At 48.7% G+C, this 22064-nt stretch overlaps 1 protein-coding gene across 3 annotated transcripts in view; it reads left to right on the top strand.

Annotated features, from left to right (window-relative positions):
• The first annotated feature begins 12866 nt into the window (after nucleotides 1-12866).
• Nucleotides 12867-22064, top strand: part of PPP2R3B (protein phosphatase 2 regulatory subunit B''beta) — a 102208-nt gene continuing 93010 nt past the window's right edge. Inside the window, exon 1 of one of the 3 annotated variants that reach the window (XM_077296933.1) lies at nucleotides 12867-13049. The gene's annotated coding sequence lies outside the window, so the exon portion shown is untranslated. Of the gene's footprint in view, nucleotides 13079-22064 lie in introns of all 3 variants that reach the window. The other 2 variants (XM_077296934.1, XM_077296937.1) reach the window with 2 other exon arrangements.

Genomic DNA, 22064 nt, shown 5'->3' with positions numbered 1-22064 from the left:
CGCCTGTCCCTCATCTCCTTCCGCCTTCTTCAGACTGTGCGGCTTCATGGCCGTGGCATGCGATAAGGGATCAGCTGACGCCGCACAGTCTGAAGCGGGTGTAAGGACCCGAGTGTGAGAGGCGAACATATGTACTGCGCCAGGCCATGAATCCCAGCCCCGCAGTGGTTTAAGTATGTAAAGACACTGCGGGGCTGGGATTCATGGTCATCGCAAACCGCAACGGCCGACATTAAATGATGTCAGAAGATGGGCAGCGCTAACAGCGCAAGGCCAAGCGATAACACGACAGCGCAGACTCCTGTACAGCAAATACGCAACGGCCGACATTAAATGATGTCAGAAGATGGGCAGCGCTAACAGCGCAAGGCCAAGCGATAACACGACAGCGCAGACTCCTGTACAGCAAATAACAACGCTCAGGAGGCTGCACCCAGCACCAAGGTGGGATTCTTGACATCTGTGCTGCGTCTCATTAAGAAGGGAACTCTCGCCTCCAACACAGTTTGACTGTATAAAGGGCTAAATGTTATACGTGTTTCATTCAGCGTGTGCAAGGAGAAAAATTAAAAGAGCAACCTTTGACTTGTGCAGCACTACTGCTGCATAAGCTGTGGCTCTTCTAGTTTGTAACACCTGAGGGGGGGTTAAAGGTTACCTTTGAAATTGGTTCAATTAGGCTTCGGCCTACACTCTGCTCCCTCTGCTCCTCCTGCTGACCCTGGGCTCTAACACCGCCAGTTGGGGCCCAGATGTGCTGGCTGCACAGAGCCAAACACCTCGCCAATGTGTCAGTGGGGTTCAGCACTGCCAGCTGTTCCCCTGCTGTGTAGCCGGCAACGTGTCCTGCAACAGCCACGCAGACACAACAGACCCAAAGCTGCCGCCAGTGCAGGCTTCGGCCTACACTCCGCTCCCCCTGCTCCTCCTGCTGACCCTGGGCTCTAACACCGCCAGTTGGGGCCCAGATGTGCTAGCTGCACAGAGAAAAACACCTCGCCAATGTGTCAGTGGGGTTCAGCACCGCCAGCTGTTCCTCTGCTGTGTAGCCGGCAACGTGTCCTGCAACAGCCACGCAGACACAAGAACTGAAATTGAAGGGAACCTGTCCCCCCTCCCCCAGGCGTTTGTATGTTTTACAGCCACCTTGTACAGCGGTAATGCTGCATGTGTGCAAGGTGGCTCATAAACTTATTCTCCTCGCACATGTGGAACTGAACACGTCAAAAATGTGTCCTCTGTGACCATTTAACCGTCCCGGAGGTGTGACTTTCCTTTGTAATGACACGCTGCAACCCCCTTGGTAGCGCTGCCCGTCTTCTGGCATCATTGTTTGGCTGCCTGCGCCTCTGCGGCCGCCCAGACCCACACAACGCCCCTCGGTGTCTTATTTATTTGGACTGCGAGGGTGTGATTGATGGGCATGAGCAGTGCATATGTTCGCCTGTCCCTCATCTCCTTCCGCCTTCTTCAGACTGTGCGGCTTCATGGCCGTGGCATGCGATAAGGGATCAGCTGACGCCGCACAGTCTGAAGCGGGTGTAAGGACCCGAGTGTGAGAGGCGAACATATGTACTGCGCCAGGCCATGAATCCCAGCCCCGCAGTGGTTTAACTATGTAAAGACACTGCGGGGCTGGGATTCATGGTCATCGCAAACCGCAACGGCCGACATTAAATGATGTCAGAAGATGGGCAGCGCTAATAGCGCAAGGCCAAGGGATAACACGACAGCGCAGACTCCTGTACAGCAAATAACAACGCTCAGGAGGCTGCGCCCAGCACCAAGGTGGGATTCTTGACATCTGTGCTGCATCTCATTACGAAGGGAACTCTCGCCTCCAACACAGTTTGACTGTATAAAGGGCTAAATGTTATACGTGTTTCATTCAGCGTGTGCAAGGAGAAAAATTAAAAGAGCAACCTTTGACTTGTGCAGCACTACTGCTGCATAAGCTGTGGCTCTTCTAGTTTGTAACACCTGAGGGGGGGTTAAAGGTTACCTTTGAAATTGGTTCAATTAGGCTTCGGCCTACACTCTGCTCCCTCTGCTCCTCCTGCTGACCCTGGGCTCTAACACCGCCAGTTGGGGCCCAGATGTGCTGGCTGCACAGAGCCAAACACCTCGCCAATGTGTCAGTGGGGTTCAGCACCGCCAGCTGTTCCCCTGCTGTGTAGCCGGCAACGTGTCCTGCAACAGCCACGCAGACACAACAGACCCAAAGCTGCCGCCAGTGCAGGCTTCGGCCTACACTCCGCTCCCCCTGCTCCTCCTGCTGACCCTGGGCTCTAACACCGCCAGTTGGGGCCCAGATGTGCTAGCTGCACAGAGAAAAACACCTCGCCAATGTGTCAGTGGGGTTCAGCACCGCCAGCTGTTCCCCTGCTGTGTAGCCGGCAACGTGTCCTGCAACAGCCACGCAGACACAAGAACTGAAATTGAAGGGAACCTGTCCCCCCTCCCCCAGGCGTTTGTATGTTTTACAGCCACCTTGTACAGCGGTAATGCTGCATGTGTGCAAGGTGGCTCATAAACTTATTCTCCTCGCACATGTGGAACTGAACACGTCAAAAATGTGTCCTCTGTGACCATTTAACCGTCCCGGAGGTGTGACTTTCCTTTGTAATGACACACTGCAACCCCCTTGGTAGCGCTGCCCGTCTTCTGGCATCATTGTTTGGCTGCCTGCTCCTCTGCGGCCGCCCTGACCCACACAACGCCCCTCGGTGTCTTATTTATTTGGACTGCGAGGGTGTGATTGATGGGCATGAGCAGTGCATATGTTCGCCTGTCCCTCATCTCCTTCCGCCTTCTTCAGACTGTGCGGCTTCATGGCCGTGGCATGCGATAAGGGATCAGCTGACGCCGCACAGTCTGAAGCGGGTGTAAGGACCCGAGTGTGAGAGGCGAACATATGTACTGCGCCAGGCCATGAATCCCAGCCCCGCAGTGGTTTAACTATGTAAAGACACTGTGGGGCTGGGATTCATGGTCATCGCAAACCGCAATGGCCGACATTAAATGATGTCAGAAGATGGGCAGCGCTAACAGCGCAAGGCCAAGGGATAACACGACAGCGCAGACTCCTGTACAGCAAATAACAACGCTCAGGAGGCTGCGCCCAGCACCAAGGTGGGATTCTTGACATCTGTGCTGCGTCTCATTACGAAGGGAACTCTCGCCTCCAACACAGTTTGACTGTATAAAGGGCTAAATGTTATACGTGTTTCATTCAGCGTGTGCAAGGAGAAAAATTAAAAGAGCAACCTTTGACTTGTGCAGCACTACTGCTGCATAAGCTGTGGCTCTTCTAGTTTGTAACACCTGAGGGGGGGTTAAAGGTTACCTTTGAAATTGGTTCAATTAGGCTTCGGCCTACACTCTGCTCCCTCTGCTGACCCTGGGCTCTAACACCGCCAGTTGGGGCCCAGATGTGCTGGCTGTACAGAGCCAAACACCTCGCCAATGTGTCAGTGGGGTTCAGCACCGCCAGCTGTTCCCCTGCTGTGTAGCCGGCAACGTGTCCTGCAACAGCCACGCAGACACAACAGACCCAAAGCTGCCGCCAGCGCAGGCTTCGGCCTACACTCCGCTCCCCCTGCTGACCCTGGGCTCTAACACCGCCAGTTGGGGCCCAGATGTGCTAGCTGCACAGAGAAAAACACCTCACCAATGTGTCAGTGGGGTTCAGCACCGCCAGCTGTTCCCCTGCTGTGTAGCCGGCAACGTGTCCTGCAACAGCCACGCAGACACAAGAACTGAAATTGAAGGGAACCTGTCCCCCCTCCCCCAGGCGTTTGTATGTTTTACAGCCACCTTGTACAGCGGTAATGCTGCATGTGTGCAAGGTGGCTCATAAACTTATTCTCCTCGCACATGTGGAACTGAACACGTCAAAAATGTGTCCTCTGTGACCATTTAACCGTCCCGGAGGTGTGACTTTCCTTTGTAATGACACGCCGCAACCCCCTTGGTAGCGCTGCCCGTCTTCTGGCATCATTGTTTGGCTGCCTGCGCCTCTGCGGCCACCCAGACCCACACAACGCCCCTCGGTGTCTTATTTATTTGGACTGCGAGGGTGTGATTGATGGGCATGAGCAGTGCATATGTTCACCTGTCCCTCATCTCCTTCCACCTTCTTCAGACTGTGCGGCTTCATGGCCATGGCATGCGATAAGGGATCAGCTGACGCCGCACAGTCTGAAGCGGGTGTAAGGACCCGAGTGTGAGAGGCGAACATATGTACTGCGCCAGGCCATGAATCCCAGCCCCGCAGTGGTTTAACTATGTAAAGACACTGCGGGGCTGGGATTCATGGTCATCGCAAACCGCAACGGCCGACATTAAATGATGTCAGAAGATGGGCAGCGCTAACAGCGCAAGGCCAAGGGATAACACGACAGCGCAGACTCCTGTACAGCAAATAACAACGCTCAGGAGGCTGCGCCCAGCACCAAGGTGGGATTCTTGACATCTGTGCTGCGTCTCATTACGAAGGGAACTCTCGCCTCCAACACAGTTTGACTGTATAAAGGGCTAAATGTTATACGTGTTTCATTCAGCGTGTGCAAGGAGAAAAATTAAAAGAGCAACCTTTGACTTGTGCAGCACTACTGCTGCATAAGCTGTGGCTCTTCTAGTTTGTAACACCTGAGGGGGGGTTAAAGGTTACCTTTGAAATTGGTTCAATTAGGCTTCGGCCTACACTCTGCTCCCTCTGCTCCTCCTGCTGACCATGGGCTCTAACACCGCCAGTTGGGGCCCAGATGTGCTGGCTGCACAGAGCCAAACACCTCGCCAATGTGTCAGTGGGGTTCAGCACCGCCAGCTGTTCCTCTGCTGTGTAGCCGGCAACGTGTCCTGCAACAGCCACGCAGACATAACAGACCCAAAGCTGCCGCCAGTGCAGGCTTCGGCCTACACTCTGCTCCCCCTGCTGACCCTTTGCTCCAACAACGCTAGTTGGGGCTCTAGGAAGACATGCTTGAATAGGTCCCCATCCTGGTTCCAGCACCGTCAGCTGGTTCCGGGCAGAGCCTTTGGCTTAGGTGCCTCCCTCTGGGTATCCGAGTTCCACCAACGTCAGGTGGTCCTTGGTAGTGCTTTCAGGCACGGGTACCTCCTGCTTAGTAACCGGGTTCCAGTAACGTCAGCTGGTCCTCGGTAGTTCCATTGGCTCTTGGACCTTCGGCTACCCATCAGGGTTCCAGTACCATCAGCTGGTTCTCGGCAGTGTCTTTTGCTCTTGTACCTTCTGCTCCCCATCCTGGTTCCAGTACCGTCAGCTGGTTCCGGGCAGAGCCTTTGGCTTAGGTGCCTCCCTCTGGGTATCCGAGTTCCACCAACATCAGGTGGTCCTTGGTAGTGCTTTCAGGCACGGGTACCTCCTGCTTAGTAACCGGGTTCCAGTAACGTCAGCTGGTCCTCGGTTGTTCCATTGGCTCTTGGATCTTCGGGTAGCCATCCGAGTTCCAGTTCCATCAGCTGTTTCTCGGCATTTTCTCAGCCTTCTTGTACCTTCTGCTACATTTCCAAGTTCAAGAGACTAAAGACGATGACCCGGAAGACCACCCCTAAGATGACGACGACACCAGAGACGACAACCACCGAGATGACGACGACCCTGGAGACGATGACCCTGAAGACCACCCCGGAGACGACGACCCTGGAGACGACGACGACCTGGAAGACCGAGAAGCAGAAGAACAAGAGGCTGCAGAACAAAGAGCAGAAGAACATTAAGCATAAGACTAAATATCAGAGCAAAAGATATTATCTAAATTATAAGCAGAAGAAGACTAAGCAGTGTATGGGGGTGAGTCCGTTCCTCCTCGTGGTGCCCCTGGATAAAGCCTGATGCTGCAGGCCAAACTGAACGCAGACAAATGTAACTCTTTTCTGACAGGCAGAACGGAAGGTGTAATCTTCAAACTTTTATAGATAACAACTACGGGAATGCCTGTCACAAATAAGAATATGATGAAGAAGTTGAATACGAAGAAGATAATAGTTAAATAAAAAGAATATGAACAATGTAAGAAAAAAAATAATAGGTAGAAGATGAAGAAGAAGATGAATAAGGTGAAGAAGTTGATGTCAAAGAAGCTGATGATGAGGATAATGAAGAAGAAAGTGTGGGAGAAGTAAAAAAAGAAGGTGAAGGGCGTGGAAGTAGTGAAACATCAATATCTGACAAAATAAAAAAAAAAAAAACATAGTCAAAATCTTTCTAACGCCGAACGTCATAAAAAAAAATAAAAATCATGCTATTCTATTAGATTGGGCTAAACCTCTGTGCCTTTAATGTCTCCGCCACCTCCCCCAATACATCCTACATTATTCTTAGTTGTTTTCCTTCATGTAGAATGAACCTACAAGGAAAGAAAGGGTTTATTTTAATTCCGATATTTTCGTCCCATTGACTTGCATTGGGATCGGGTATCGGTATCGGATTAGATCCGATACTTTGACGGTATCGGCCGATACTTTCCGATACCGATACTTTCCGATATCGGAAGGTATCGCTCAACACTAGTAATAAGATAAAACACAGAATTTTCACTTTGTCTTCTAAAGAAAAAGCCAAACCTACAGTGGGTATGGAAAGTATTCAGACCCCTTTACATTTTTCACACTTTGTTTCATTGCAGCCATTTGGTAAATTCAAAAAAAGTTCATTTTTTTGTCATTAATGTACGCTCTCCACCCCATTTTGACTGAAAAAAAACAGAAATGTAGTAATTTTTTCTAATTTATTAAAAAATAAAAACTGAAATATTACATGGTCATAAGTATTCAGACTCTTTGCTCAGACACTCATATTTAAGTCACATGCTGTCCATTTCCTTGTGATCCTCCTTTAGATGGTTCTTCTCCTTCATTGGAATCCATCTGTGTTTAATTAAACTGATAGGACAGAATTGTGGCAAGGCACAGATCTGGCCAAGGTTACAACATAATTTCTGCAGTACTCAAGGTTCCTAAGAGCACAGAGTCCTCCATAATCCTTAAAAGGAAGAAGTTTGGGACCACCAGAAGTCTTTCTAAACCTGGCCGTCCAGCCAAACTGAGCAATCATAGGAGAAGAGCCTTGGTAGAGAGGTAAAGAAGAACCCCAAGATCACTGTGGCTGAGTTCCAGAGATGCAGTAGGGAGATGGAGGAAATTTACACAAAGTAAACTATCACTGCAGCCCTCTACCAGTCGGGCCTTTATGGCAGAGTGGCCCGACGGAAGCCTCTCCTCAATGCAAGACATATGAAAGACTGCACAGAGTTTGCTAAAAAAACACACAAAGGACATCCCAGACTATGAGAAATAATATTCTCTGGTCTGATGAGACGAAGATATACCTTTTTGGTGATAATTCTAAGCGGTATGTGTGGAGAAAAGCAGGCACTGCTCATCACCTGCCCAATACAATCCCAACAGTGAAACATGGTGGTGGGAGCATCATATTATGGAGGTGTTTTTCAGCTGCAGGGACAGGACGATTGGTTGTCATTGAAGGAAACATGAATGCGGCCAAGTATAGAGATATCCTGAATGAAAATCTCTTCCAGAGTGCTCTGGACCTCAGACTTGGCCGAAGGTTCACCTTCCAACAAGATAATGACCCTAAGCACACAGCTAAAATAACAAAGGAGTGGCTTCAGAACAACTCTGTGACCATTTTTGACTGGCCCAGCCAGAGCCCTGACCTAAACCCATTTGAGCATCTCTTGAGAGACCTGAAAATGGCTGTCCACCAACGGTCACCATCCAACCTGATGGAACTGGAGAGGATCTGCAAGGAAGAATGGCAGAGGATCCCCAAATCCAGGTGTGATAAACTTGGAAGACTGATGGCTCTATTAGCTCAAAAGGGTGCTTCTATTCAATACTGAGCAAAGGATCTGAATACTTATGACCATGTGATATTTCAGTTTTTCTTTTTTAATAAATTTGAAAAAATTACTACATTTCTGTTTTTTTTCAGTCAAGATGGGGTGGTGCAGAGTGTTCATTAATGAGAAAAAAAAATGAACTTTTTTGAATTTACCAAATTGCAGCAGTGAAAAAAAGTGAAAAATTTTAAGGGGTCTGAATACTTCCCGTACCCACTGTACATATGAAAAATGGGCACAAAATGAAAGGCAAATAAACACGAAGAAGAAAACCTACCAAAATAGAGTGCAAGGCACAATATCCTGAGAAAATATTCAGTTTTGTTAAATAATGATTAAAATAGTACCCACAAAGTTAAGACAAATACAGAGTTAATACAAAAGGATCAAGTAGAAAACATAAAAAGTAATGATACATTCACAATATTGAAAACAGGCACCAATAAAGGATGGATCCAAAAAGGTATATATTACATATATAGTATGTAAATGGACCAACCAGAGAATATACAAAAATAGAGAGATATGTCAAATATAAATGAACGTAAAAATAAATGCATAGTGATCTATAGAAGACCCCATTGGCCAGGAAAACCGCACCTGACGTACGTTTCGCACCTAGCTCCGTGAAGGGGTGTGCAGTATTTCCAATGTCTTAACTTTGTATGTAGTGCACGGCAGGTGCAGGTGTGTCTGGCTGATACACAGACTGGCACGGCAGGTGCTGGTGCATCTGGCTGATAAACAGACTGGCACTACAAGAGTAGTATACAGACTGGCACGGCAGGTGCAGGCAGGACCGGCTAATGTACAGACTGGCACGGCAAGTGCAGGCGGTCCGGCTGAAATACAGACTGACAAGGCAGAAACTAGCACAGAAACTGGCACAGAGGTTAGGGACAGACACTAGAGGGAACAAGCGGGAAGGGACCTGAGAACTAGCAAGCGTGTTGGTGAACTAACAATGTTGCACAGGCACCTCCATGCAGATGGAGGTGCCTTAAATAGTAAGTGTCTTCCAGTAATTGGCTGGGTATACTTTAGGACGGCACACACAGCCCCTTAATAGGAAGGAGCATGCACGCCCTAAGCAACGTGCGGGGACACCGGCGCTACACAGTACATCTCATCTGGATAGTCCTTCTCACCTACATTCCTTTAATAATTAACAAGGAAGACAACAAGAAGTGATTGCATCAGCTCCTTAGCTGTATAACAGTAGAATATCAATGTCTTCTAAATGTTTTTTTTTATAACCAGATATAAATAGTAGGTTAGAATAAGGACCACGACTTATTAGATACTTACCAATATTTCAGTAACCAAAACTGGGATATTTAAACCAGGAATGCCACATCATGAAATGGTCCCGAAACACCCACTTTTGGGCAGAATTTGTCCCTGCAAAATCAGGCCTGTTGGCAGGAAAATAAGTATACCTTAAAAAACATACTGATACTATTATAGACCTATGAGCCACTAAATCCATCCATCTCGAGTGCACGACCTCCGCTGTGGATGTTACTGCTGTGACGGCTCAGGCAGCTAGTGAAGCTGCATCTCCTATGTCCGTTACCACCCCTGTTCTGACTTTATCTCATCTCCTGCTGCCTGATAAATTTACAGGCGATAGCAAGTCATGTAGGGGATTCGTGAACCAGTGTGCGATACATCTAGAGCTGATGGCTGCATGTATCCCCTCAGATCGGGCCAGAGTGGGGTTCGTGATCTCACTCTTGTCGGACAGGGCATTGGAGTGGGCTACGCCGCTGTGGGAGCACAATGATCCGGTGGTACAGAGTGCTCCGCGGTTCCTGAGCACTCTGAAGGTCTTTGTTGGACCACGGGTCACCCACGATACTGCGCTCCAGCTGCTGGCATTGACTCAGAGCCCTTCTATGGTCAGCCATTTTGCCGTTTACTTCCAGACTCTTGCATCTGAGCTGGAGTGGCCGGATAAAGTCTTCATCTCAGTCTTTTGGAGGGGACTGGCTGACCATGTGAAGGATGCTCTGGCCACTAGGGAGATTCCAGCCACTCTGGAGGAGCTAATATCAGTCTCCACATGCATCGACCTGCGATACTCCGAGCGAAGGTTGGAGCGAGCCTAGAGTCGGCAGAGGTTTCGGCTGGCTCCTAACTTCGCCAAACCTCTGGAATCTCCGGTCCAGGTGTCAGAGCTTCAAGAGGCCATGGAGGTTTCTCGAGCGGGATCTAAGCTCCGGTCCGCTCATGCACCCCTGGTCTGTCTTGTCTGTCGGCAGCTGGGACATTATGCCAACAGATGTCCTCAGCGGTCGGGAAATGACCGCATCTAGTGGCTATAGGAGGAGGCTCACTAGACAGCGGGGCTTTCCTCCAAATTGTCTCTTAAAGGTAGACTTGCCATTGGCCCGTCCACCCATGCGGCAGAGGTTTGTGTAGATTCCGGGGTGGAGGGCGATTTAATGTCATCTGCCTTCACCCAACAGCACGTTATACTCCTGGTGATGCTAACCAAACTATTTACCGTTCGGGTGGTAAATGGGTCAACTCTGCCCTCACAGATCACTCATCAGACCATTCCCCTCACTCTCACCATGTCTCTAGCACATCAGGAGACAATTTCCCTGCTAGTCATACCCGAGGGTATTGACGAGGCCTTGCTAGGGATACCATGGCTGCATCATCATTCGCCCCATATAGATTGGACATCTGGGAGAATATTGGGTTGGAACGATTCATGTGAGGGTAGATGTCTGAGGGTGCACGTTCAGGTTGCTACTACTGGGGTGCCCGCAGATCTAACCACTCTCCCCAAACACAACTGGTCTTACACGGACGTGCTGCGGAGACTCTTCCGTCTCACCACCCCTATGACTGTCCTATTGATCTCTTGCCAGGTGCAGAGCCTCCCTGGCGTCGAGTCTATCGGTTATCTCTTCCAGAGATGGAGGCTATGTCCCAATATATTAAAGAGAACTTGGTGAGAGGGTTCATTGGGAAGTCAGTGTCTCCTGCAGGGGGCTGGGTTCTTTGTACAGAAGAAGAATGGGGAACTACGTCCATGCATTGACTACAGGGATCTTAATGCAATAACCATTAAGAACAAATACCCGCTACCCCTTATTTCTGAGCTTTTTGACAGGCTGCTGAGAGCGAGGGTATTTACCAAGCTAGACCTGCGGGGCGCAGATAACCTGATACGTATTAGTGAGGGGGACGAATGGAAGACGGCATTTAACACTAGGGATGGTGACTATGAATATCTGGTGATGCCCTTCGGGCTCTATAACGCCCCAGCCGTCTTCCAAGACTTTGTGAATGACATCTTCCGGGAACTGTTATCCACCTCGGTTGTAGTCTATTTGGATGATATTATCATCTACTCTCCAGATATAGATTCCCACCGGAGAGATGTCTGCAAGGTATTCGAACTCCTACAGGCTAATTTCCTGTATGCTAAGCTGGAGAAGTGTGTCTTTGAGCAGGAGTCCTTGCCTTTCCTGAGCTATATCATCTCGGCCAAGGGATTGGCCATGGATCCTGCCAAACTGGAGTCCGTGATGAACTGGCAAGAACCCCATTCCCTTAAAGCGGTGCAGCACTCCATGAGGTTCATCAATAACTATCGCCAGTTCATTCCCCACTTCTCTACTTTAGTAGCTCCTCTGGTAGCCCTCACCAAGAAAGGCGCTAATCCCAAGTTGTGGTTGTAGGAGGTCTCCAAGGCTTTTATATCCATAAAGTCTCACTTCGCTAGCGCTCCCGTTTTACAATGTCCCGATGTTGATAAGCCATTCATAATGGAGGTGGATGCCTCTTCCGTTGGTGCCGGAGCCGTCCTCTCTCAGGATGCTCAAGGTCAAAAACATCCCTGTTTTTTCTTTTCTAAGACCTTCATACCGGTGGAGAGGAATTATTCCATTAGGGACAGGGAGTTGCTAGCTATGAAGCTGGCATTTTCAGAGTGGAGACATCTCCTAGAGGGGGCCCGGTACCCCTTCCAAGTGTACACCGACCACAAGAATCTGCTATATTTGTAGAAGGCCCAGTGGTTGAACTCTCGACAGGCCAGATGGTCCCTATTCTTCTACTGGTTTAACTTCACCCTTAACACCCCCGTTCCAATGCTCTCTCCCATTCCGTTGTCTCATCTGAGGAGGGAGAGGAGCCTCGGCTTATTGTCCCATTGGGGAGTTTGAGAACCGTAGCTCCGGTTTCAATGGAGTATGTGCCTCCGGGCAAGACTTTAGTTCCACCTAATCTGCAACCGGAGGTTCTCTCCTGGGCTTATTCATCTAGGGTGGGTGGCTGCTGCCTTTTTGCTCACCATATATAACGCCTTATCCTGCATATTATGGAGCATCACCAACTACAGCATCTCCACGTGCAGAGTGTCACCCACAACCTCCATGTGCAGAGCGTCACCCACAACCTCCATTTCCATGTTACCACGACCTCGGTCTCCACGTGCAGAGCGCCACACACAACCTCCACTCTGGGTGCAGAGCGCCACCCGCGACCTCCATCTCTGCGTGCAGCGCACCGCCCACATCAATCCCTGTGTATAGAGCATTTATTTCTCACTTATACAGCGGTATTAATTCCACAGCGCTTTACAGACATTACAGTCGCTGTCCCCATTGGGGCTCACAATCTAATATCCCTACCAGTATGTCTCTGGAGTGTGGGAGGAAACTGAGAAGATACTAACTCCTTGCAGTTGTCTTTGGTGGGATTAGAACCCAGGACCCCAGCGCTGCAAGGAGATAGCACTAACCACCGTGCTGCCCATTCCACCCATCTCCACACTATGTCAGCCATCCTGGTGCCCGGCATCACACGCTTCCCTCTGACAGCCCACGCCTCCCTCTGACAGCCCACGCCTCACTGCCCCACTGTACAGCACAAGCCAGCACCATTCACAGAACAGCACTGTCCATCAAGCCCACAGACAGCAGCGGTGACACGAGGCCCCTCCCCTTCCTGCCGGGTCACATGACTGCAGCCAGCGCTCCACGCTCTCCTCTTGCTACAAGTTATGTCTCTTCCGCCGAGCTTTTACTCAGGTGTAAAGAGCGGTGTCCAGGGCGGAAGTGTGTGCTGCCAGTTCCTGCATTCCTGTCAGTGTGCGCAGCCTGGAGGGACCTGGGTGACAGAGCAGCTGCTGCGGGGGTGGTGGTATGTGGCTGCCTTGTAACCTAGCGACGGTATAACGTGTGTAATGTGCTACAGGGGCTGTGTATGGGGCTTATACCTGCCTATAGGGTGAAGGAGCTGTGTGTACGGGGCTTATACCTGCCTATAGTGTGCAGGAGCTGTGTGTATGGGGCTTATACCTGCCTATAGGGTGCAGGAGCTGTGTATGGGGCTTATACCTGCCTATAGGGTGCAGGAGCTGTGTATGGGGGCTTATACCTGTCTATAGGGTACAGGAGCTGTGTGTATGAGGGCTTATACCTGCCTATAGGGTGCAGGAGCTGTGTATGGGGCTTATACCTGCCTATAGGGTACAGGAGCTGCGTGTATGGGGGCTTATACCTGCCTATAGGGTGCAGGAGCTGTGTGTATGGGGCTTATACCTGCCTATAGGGTGCAGGAGCTGTGTATGGGGCTTATACCTGCCTATAGGGTGCAGGAGCTGTGTGTATGGGGCTTATACCTGCCTATAGGGTGCAGGAGCTGTGTATGGGGCTTATACCTGCCTATAGGGTACAGGAGCTGCGTGTATGGGGGCTTATACCTGCCTATAGGGTGCAGGAGCTGTGTGTATGGGGCTTATACCTGCCTATAGGGTGCAGGAGCTGTGTGTATGGGGCTTATACCTGCCTATAGGGTGCAGGAGCTGTGTATGGGGCTTATACCTGCCTATAGGGTGCAGGAGCTGTGTATGGGGGCTTATACCTGTCTATAGGGTACAGGAGCTGTGTGTATGGGGGCTTATACCTGCCTATAGGGTGCAGGAGCTGTGTATGGGGCTTATACCTGCCTATAGGGTGCAGGAGCTGTGTGTATGGGGCTTATACCTGCCTATAGGGTGCAGGAGCTGTGTATGGGGCTTATACCTGCCTATAGGGTGCAGGAGCTGTGTATGGGGGCTTATACCTGTCTATAGGGTACAGGAGCTGTGTGTATGGGGGCTTATACCTGCCTATAGGGTGCAGGAGCTGTGTATGGGGCTTATACCTGCCTATAGGGTACAGGAGCTGCGTGTATGGGGGCTTATACCTGCTTATAGGGTGCAGGAGCTGTGTGTATGGGGCTTATACCTGTCTATAGGGTACAGGAGCTGTGTGTATGGGGCTTATACCTGTCTATAGGGTACAGGAGCTGTGTGTATGGGGCTTATACCTGCCTATAGGGTACAGGAGCTGCGTGTATGGGGGCTTATACCTGTCTATAGGGTGCAGGAGCTGTGTACCTGTCTATAGGGTGCAGGAGCTGTGTACCTGCCTATAGGGTGCAGGAGCTGCGTGTATGGGGGCTTATACCTGTCTATAGGGTGCAGGATCTGCGTGTATGGGGGCTTATACCTGCCTATAGGGTACAGCAGCTGTGTGTATGGGGCTTATACCTGCCTATAGGGTACATGAGCTGCGTGTATGGGGGCTTATACCTGTCTATAGGGTACAGGAGCTGTGTTGAGGGCTTATACCTGTCTATAGGGTGCAGGAGCTGTGTGTATGAGGGCTTATACCTGTCTATAGGGTGCAGGAGCTGTGTGTATGGGGGCTTATACCTGTCTATAGGGTGCAGGAGCTGTGTGTATGGGGGCTTATACCTGCCTATAGGGTGCAGGAGCTGTGTGTATGGGGGCTTATGCCTATAGGGTGCAGGAGCTGTGTGTATGGGGGCTTATACATGCCTATAGGGTGCAGGAGCTGTGTGTATGGGGCTTATACCTGCCTATAGGGTACAGCAGCTGCGTGTATGGGGGCTTATACCTGTCTATAGGGTACCGCAGCTGCGTGTATGGGGGCTTATACCTGCCTATAGGGTTCAGGAGCTGTGTACCTGCCTATAGGGTGCAGGAGCTGCGTGTATGGGGGCTTATACCTGTCTATAGGGTGCAGGATCTGCGTGTATGGGGGCTTATACCTGCCTATAGGGTACAGCAGCTGTGTGTATGGGGCTTATACCTGCCTATAGGGTACATGAGCTGCGTGTATGGGGGCTTATACCTGTCTATAGGGTACAGGAGCTGTGTTGAGGGCTTATACCTGTCTATAGGGTGCAGGAGCTGTGTGTATGAGGGCTTATACCTGTCTATAGGGTGCAGGAGCTGTGTGTATGGGGGCTTATACCTGTCTATAGGGTGCAGGAGCTGTGTGTATGGGGGCTTATACCTGCCTATAGGGTGCAGGAGCTGTGTGTATGGGGGCTTATGCCTATAGGGTGCAGGAGCTGTGTGTATGGGGGCTTATACCTGCCTATAGTGTGCAGGAGCTGTGTATGGGGGCTTATACCTGCCTACAGGGTGCAGGAGCTGTGTGTATGGGGGCTTATACCTGCCTATAGGGTGCAGGAGCTGTGTGTATGGGGGCTTATACCTGCCTATAGGGTACAGCAGCTGTGTGTATGGGGGCTTATACCTGCCTATAAGATACAGGAGCTGCGTATATGGGGGCTTATACCTGCCTATAGGGTGCAGGAGCTACGTGTATGGGGGCTTATACCTGTCTATAGGGTACAGCAGCTGTGTGTATGGGGCTTATACCTGCCTATAGGGTGCAGGAGCTGCGTGTATGGGGGCTTATACCTGTCTATAGGGTACAGCAGCTGCGTGTATGGGGGCTTATACCTGCCTATAGGGTGCAGGAGCTGCGTATATGGGGCTTATACCTGCCTATAGGGTACAGGAGCTGCGTGTATGGGGGCTTATACCTGTCTATAGGGTACAGCAGCTGTGTGTATGGGGCTTATACCTGTGTGTATGGGGGCTTATACCTGCCTATAGGGTGCAGGAGCTGTGTGTATGGGGGCTTATACCTGCCTATAGGGTACAGCAGCTGTGTGTATGGGGGCTTATACCTGCCTATAAGATACAGGAGCTGCGTATATGGGGGCTTATACCTGCCTATAGGGTGCAGGAGCTACGTGTATGGGGGCTTATATCTGTGTATGGGGCTTATACCTGCCTATATGGTACATGAGCTGCGTGTATGGGGGCTTATACCTGCCTATAGGGTGCAGGAGCTGCGTGTATGGGGGCTTATACCTGCCTATAGGGTGCAGGAGCTGAGTTGAGGGCTTATACCTGTCTATAGGGTGCAGGAGCTGCGTGTATGGGGGCTTATACCTGCCTATAGGGTGCAGGAGCTGTGTGTATGGGGGCTTATACCTGCCTATAGGGTGCAGGACCTGCGTGTATGGGGGCTTATACCTGCCTATAGGGTGCAGGAGCTGTGTGTATGGGGGCTTATACCTGCCTATAGGGTGCAGGAGCTGTGTGTATGGGGGCTTATACATGCCTATAGGGTGCAGGAGCTGTGTGTATGGGGCTTATACCTGCCTATAGGGTACAGCAGCTGCGTGTATGGGGGCTTATACCTGTCTATAGGGTACCGCAGCTGCGTGTATGGGGGCTTATACCTGCCTATAGGGTTCAGGAGCTGCGTGTATGGTGGCTTATACCTGCCTATAGGGTACAGGAGCTGAGTTGAGGGCTTATACCTGTCTATAGGGTGCAGGAGCTGCGTGTATGGGGGCTTATACCTGCCTATAGGGTGCAGGAGCTGTGTGTATGGGGGCTTATACTTGCCCATAGGGTGCAGGAGCTGTGTGTATGGGGGCTTATACTTGCCCATAGGGTGCAGGAGCTGTGTGTATGGGGGCTTATACCTGCCTATAGGGTGCAGGAGCTGTGTGTGTGTGGGGGCTTATACCTGCCTATGGGGTACAGCATCTGTGTCTATGTAGTATACTGTTCTGGCGGTCATGTATGTAAGGAGTACGGGAGTTGTATGTGTATACCCTGTACTGTATACTGTACTATAAGGAGGCTTGAAAAAATGGCGGATATCGGCTCCCTGATATGTGAATGGCATTATCCCCACGCTGTTGTTTCGATGACTTTAGACCAGATAAGTTTCCCCTCTTTTATGGGATTTGTATACTAGTATGTTCTCCTGAGGAACCAATCTGTGGGGAAACGCGTCGAGAAATGTGCATAGTGGCCATTTTTTGTTGTTGCTCCACATGGGGTAATGGAATCCCTTTGATTGTATTCTGATATATGAGCGGAGGGTTTAATTGGACTATCTAATCTCTCTGTAGAGTGCAGTATGAGGGTATGTGCACATGTAGATGGAACCTCTGCGGATTTTTCCGCACCTGGTTTGAGAAATCCGCAGGTAAAAAGCACTTCGTTTTACCTGCGGATTTACTGCAGATTTCCTGCGGATTTTATTCGTTTTTTTGTGCGGATTCCACCTGCGGATTCCTATAATGGAGCAGGTGTAAACCGCTGCGGAATCCGCACAAAGAATGAACATGCTGCAGAATAAACAACGCTACGTTGCCGTGCGTTTTTTCCGCAGCATGTGCACTGCGGGTTTTGTTTTCCATAGGTTTACATGGTACTGTAAACGCATGGAAAACGGCTGCGAATCCGCAGCGTCAAAACCGCTGCGGATCCGCAGCAGAATCCGCAACGTGTGCACATACCCTGAGCGCTTCGGATTTATCTTGAGATCTCTAACCCCCATTGTGTGTGGTATGGGAACTTGTTTTGATACATGTTCCTTTATTCTTGGGCATAAACGTATTATCCAGACGAAGAGGAAAGCAGCAACACTTCCGTTTTGTGACGAAGAAACCTTAGTCCTTTATTTCCAATATAAATTTATGGACAAGGTAAACAGGGCAGGGACAGTGCAAGTAAAAAGGACGACGGCCGTTTCGCGTTAACCACGCTTCCACGGGTCCAGAACAATAAACGTATTATCAATAGGGACTTTGCACAGTGACTGCTTATGGTGCATATATTAGGAAATCATTCATTCTTGCACCTATAATTATTGTGAGATCTGGTTTAGGTGCATTGAGAATATATTATCTAAAGAATATTGCACATTGGTGATCTATGCTGCAGATTCTAGGATATCATCGATTTTTGCACTAATATTTAGATGAGAATTGGGAATATATTCAATTTTGATATCTGCCTATTCCTAAACTTTTTATGATATATGATTTTGGTATTTGCTTCTGGGCTTTGATATTTACCTCTCTCTGATATATTGCCTGTACCATATGGTATGTCAGAAGCCGGGTACCATGTCTCTGATTCTATCACCTATGGCACAATATTGTTGTATTTCTGTGCAAACTACCTTTTAATGGGGTTTTCGAGGGAGAGTCGACGTGGAGCGGGGGCAACAATGCGAAGGTTATAGGGTGCCAACCTCCGCTGGTAGGAAAGGATATTATAGTACCCTATTAAGGTGAAATATTCCTATTCCTTATTTGCCCATTTATTAGCAGACCCATATCATAATATGGGGTGTTGATTGTATTTTGAAATTTTTATTTTTTTTATTAAGTTATATTAAAGGGAACCTGTCACCCCCAAAATCGAAGGTGAGCTAAGCCCACTGGCATCAGGGGCTTATCTACAACATTTTGGAATGCTGTAGATAAGCGCCCGATGTATCCTGAAAGATGAGAAAAAGAGGTTATATTATACTCATCCAGGGGTGGTCCCACTGTGGTCCGGTCCGATGGGCGTCGCGGTCCAGTGCGGGGCCTCCCATCTTCTTACGATGACGTCCTCTTCTTGTCTTCATGCTGCGGCTCCGGCTCAGGCGTACTTTGTCCTGTTGAGGGCAGAGCAAAGTACTGCAGTGCGCATGCGCCGGGAAAGATCAGAGAGGCCCAGCACCTGCGCACTGCAGTACTTTGCTCTGCCCTCAACAGGGCAGACAAAGTACGCCTGCGCCGGAGCCGCAGCATGAAGACAGGAAGAGGACGTCATCGTATGAAGATGGGAGGCCCCGGACCGCGACACCCATCGGACCGGACCACCCCTGGGTGAGTATAATCTAACCTCTTTTTCTCATCTTTCAGGATACATCGGGGGCTTATCTACAGCATTCCAGAATGCTGTAGATAAGCCCCTGATGCCGGTGGGCTTAGCTCAACTTCAATTTTGGGGGTGACAGGTTCCCTTTAAAGGTTGTGTTTTATGATTTGAGCACGATCGTTGAAACCTTATATACTGTACTGCTGCAAGTAATGTTTATCTATAGATTGTATGCAGTACTGCTGGGTTTTCTATCCATTATACAGTACAGACCAAAAGTTTGGACACCTTCTCATTTAAACATTTTTCTGTATTTTCCGGACTATGAAAATTGTACAATCATACTGAAAACTATGAATTAACACATGTGGAATTATATACTTAACAAAAAAGTGTGAAACAACTGAAAATATGTCTTATATTCTAGGTTCTTCAAAGTAGCCACCTTTTGCTTTGATGACAGCATTGCACACTCTTGGCATTCTCTTGATGAGCTTCAAGAGGTAGTCACCGGGAATGGTTTTCCAACAATCTTGAAGGAGTTCCCAGAGATGCTTAGCACTTGTTGGCCCTTTTGCCTACACTCTGCAGTTCAGCTCACCCAAAACCATCTCGATTGGGTTCAGGTCTGGTGACTGTGGAGGCCAGGTCATCTGGCGTAGCACCCCATCACTCTCAAGGATCTCAAATTTTAACTCATCAGACCAAAGCAAAGATTTCTACTGGTCTAATGTCCATTCCTTGTGTTCTTTAGCCCAAACAAGGCTCCTCTGCTTGTTGCCTGTCCTTAGCAGTGGTTTCCTAGCAGCTATTTTACCACGAAGGCCGCTGCACAAAGTCTCTTAAGGGCTCATACTCACTTGCGTGAAATACGGCCGAGTCTCGCAGGTTAAAACCCGGCTCTGCCGCTGGCACTCCAGAGCGGAGCGTGCGGCCACACAGCAATACATGGAGCTGCACGCTCCGCTCCCAAGTGCCGGTGGCAGAGCCGGGTGTTAACATGCGAGACTTGGCCATATTTCACACAAGTGAGTATGAGCCCTTACAGTTGTTGTAGAGATGTGTCTGCTGCTAGAACTTTGTGTGGCATTGACCTGGTCTCTAATCTGAGCTGCTGTCAACCTGCAATTTCTGAGGCTGGTGACTCGGATAAACTTATCCTCAGAAGCAGAGGTGACTCTTGGTCTTCCTTTCCTGGGGTGGTCCTCATGTGAGCCAGTTTCTTTGTAGAGCTTGACGGTTTTTGCCACTGCACTTGGGGACACTTTCAAAGTTTGCCCAATTTTTCGTACTGACTGACCTTCATTTCTTAAAGTAATGATGGCCACTCGTTTTTCTTTACTTAGCTGCTTTTTTCTTGCCATAATACATATTCTAACAGCCTATTCAGTAGGACTATCAGCTGTGTATCCACCAGACTTCTGCACAACACAACTGATGGTCCCAACACCATTTATAAGGCAAGAAATCCCACTTATTAAACCTGACAGGGCACACCTGTGAAGTGAAAACTATTTGCCGGTGACTACCTCTTGAAGCTCATCAAGAGAATGCCAAGAATGTGCAAAGCAGTCATCAAAGCAAAAGGTGGCTACTTTGAAGAACCTAGAATATAAGACATATTTTCAGTTTTCACACTTTTTTGTTAAGTATATAATTCCACATGTGTTAATTCATAGTTTTGATGCCTTCAGTGTGAATGTACAATTTTCATAGTCATGAAAATACAAAAAATGTTTAAATGAGAAGGTGTGTCCAAACTTTTGGTCTGTACTGTATATGATCTTGGGTTGGATCTATATAGCTTTATATACTGCAGTAGAGGGTCCCCAACGTACTGTACCCCTGGTCCTAAATCTATACGTAGCAGCCAATAGGACAGAATGTGACTACGGACTTGGTGTCCATGTCTGAAACTATATCCTGATTATCAATTAGTATTTTACTATGTGATCTATATTTCTGTATTGACCCTGTGTGGATAGAGTTCTTACCCCCCCCACTCTTAGGCTGGATCTGCACTGCGACTTTTGCCTCAACTGAAGTTTGCTTGGCTACTCTGTATTGCGACACCTACACGAATGTGACAAGTAAAAAATAAATAAATAAATAAAAAAAAAATAACAATTTTTTTTTTTCCTTGTCGCAGTAGTGCTGGGTTCACATTGCGTTAACAGCAGCCCGTTAACGGGCTGCTGTTAACGCAAGTACCGGTGTGGCAGCACGCTAGCGCAGATAGAGCATTTGCTAGCTCTATCTGTGCTAGCGGTGCCGGACCCGGAAACGCTGCAGCCCGCGTCTCGGGGTCCGTCACTCAATGACGGAACATCGCTAGCGCACGCCCATTGTGGGCATGTGCTAGTGATGCGTCCGACATTGCATTCAATGGCGGCGTTAACGGACTACGTTACACCGCGTTATGCCGCGGTGTAACGTAGTCCGTTTAACGGACGCGCAGAACGCAATGTGAACCTAGCCTAGTAACGCTCTGTGACCCCATTCACTTCTATTGTGGCGTAAAACGGCATCAAGCAAACTCAAGTCGTGTGACAGATGTTGCGGACAAAGTAGCTGTGTAGCCCTAGCCTTCCTCATGAATAATTATGTAAGGGTTGCGTTAACCCTTTTTTTTTTTTTTTTTCCCTGATTTCTCTGTGACTCTTTTAATCTACACCCGGTTTAAGCTGTTAGCTGTACCCGATGACCCCATATTTCCTATACACTGTGTGAATAAGACACTGATGGGAAAATTCCCCACTGCTAGATAACTCCTGTGATGTGACTATGCCCTCTTCATTAGTACATTAGTACTCTTTCCATAAATCTGGTTCTGACTCCCAGGGACCAATTACCTAAAACTAAGAGGCCAGATTCAATATATATATATATATATATATATATATATATATATATATATATATATATATATATATATATATATATATATATATATATATATATATATATAATTTTTTTTTTTTTTTTTTTTTTCTTTTCTTTTCTCTTGTATTTTCATTTTGTCGCCAATTTACTGATTCTCTCAATTCATGAATTTGGCATTTTGAACGGTTTTGCAAGTTTTTGGTGCCAAAAGTCGCACAATGTGAAAAATGGCACAAAAATTGCCCCAAAATATTGCCTTACTCAAAAAATAAATCTGGCGGAATGGGAGT

This window comes from Ranitomeya variabilis, chromosome 3, assembly GCF_051348905.1.
Source record: "Ranitomeya variabilis isolate aRanVar5 chromosome 3, aRanVar5.hap1, whole genome shotgun sequence".
Lineage (NCBI taxonomy): Eukaryota > Metazoa > Chordata > Amphibia > Anura > Dendrobatidae > Ranitomeya > Ranitomeya variabilis.
The sequence above is the reverse complement of the archived record's forward strand: the minus strand, read 5'-3'. Positions and strand labels throughout refer to the sequence as shown.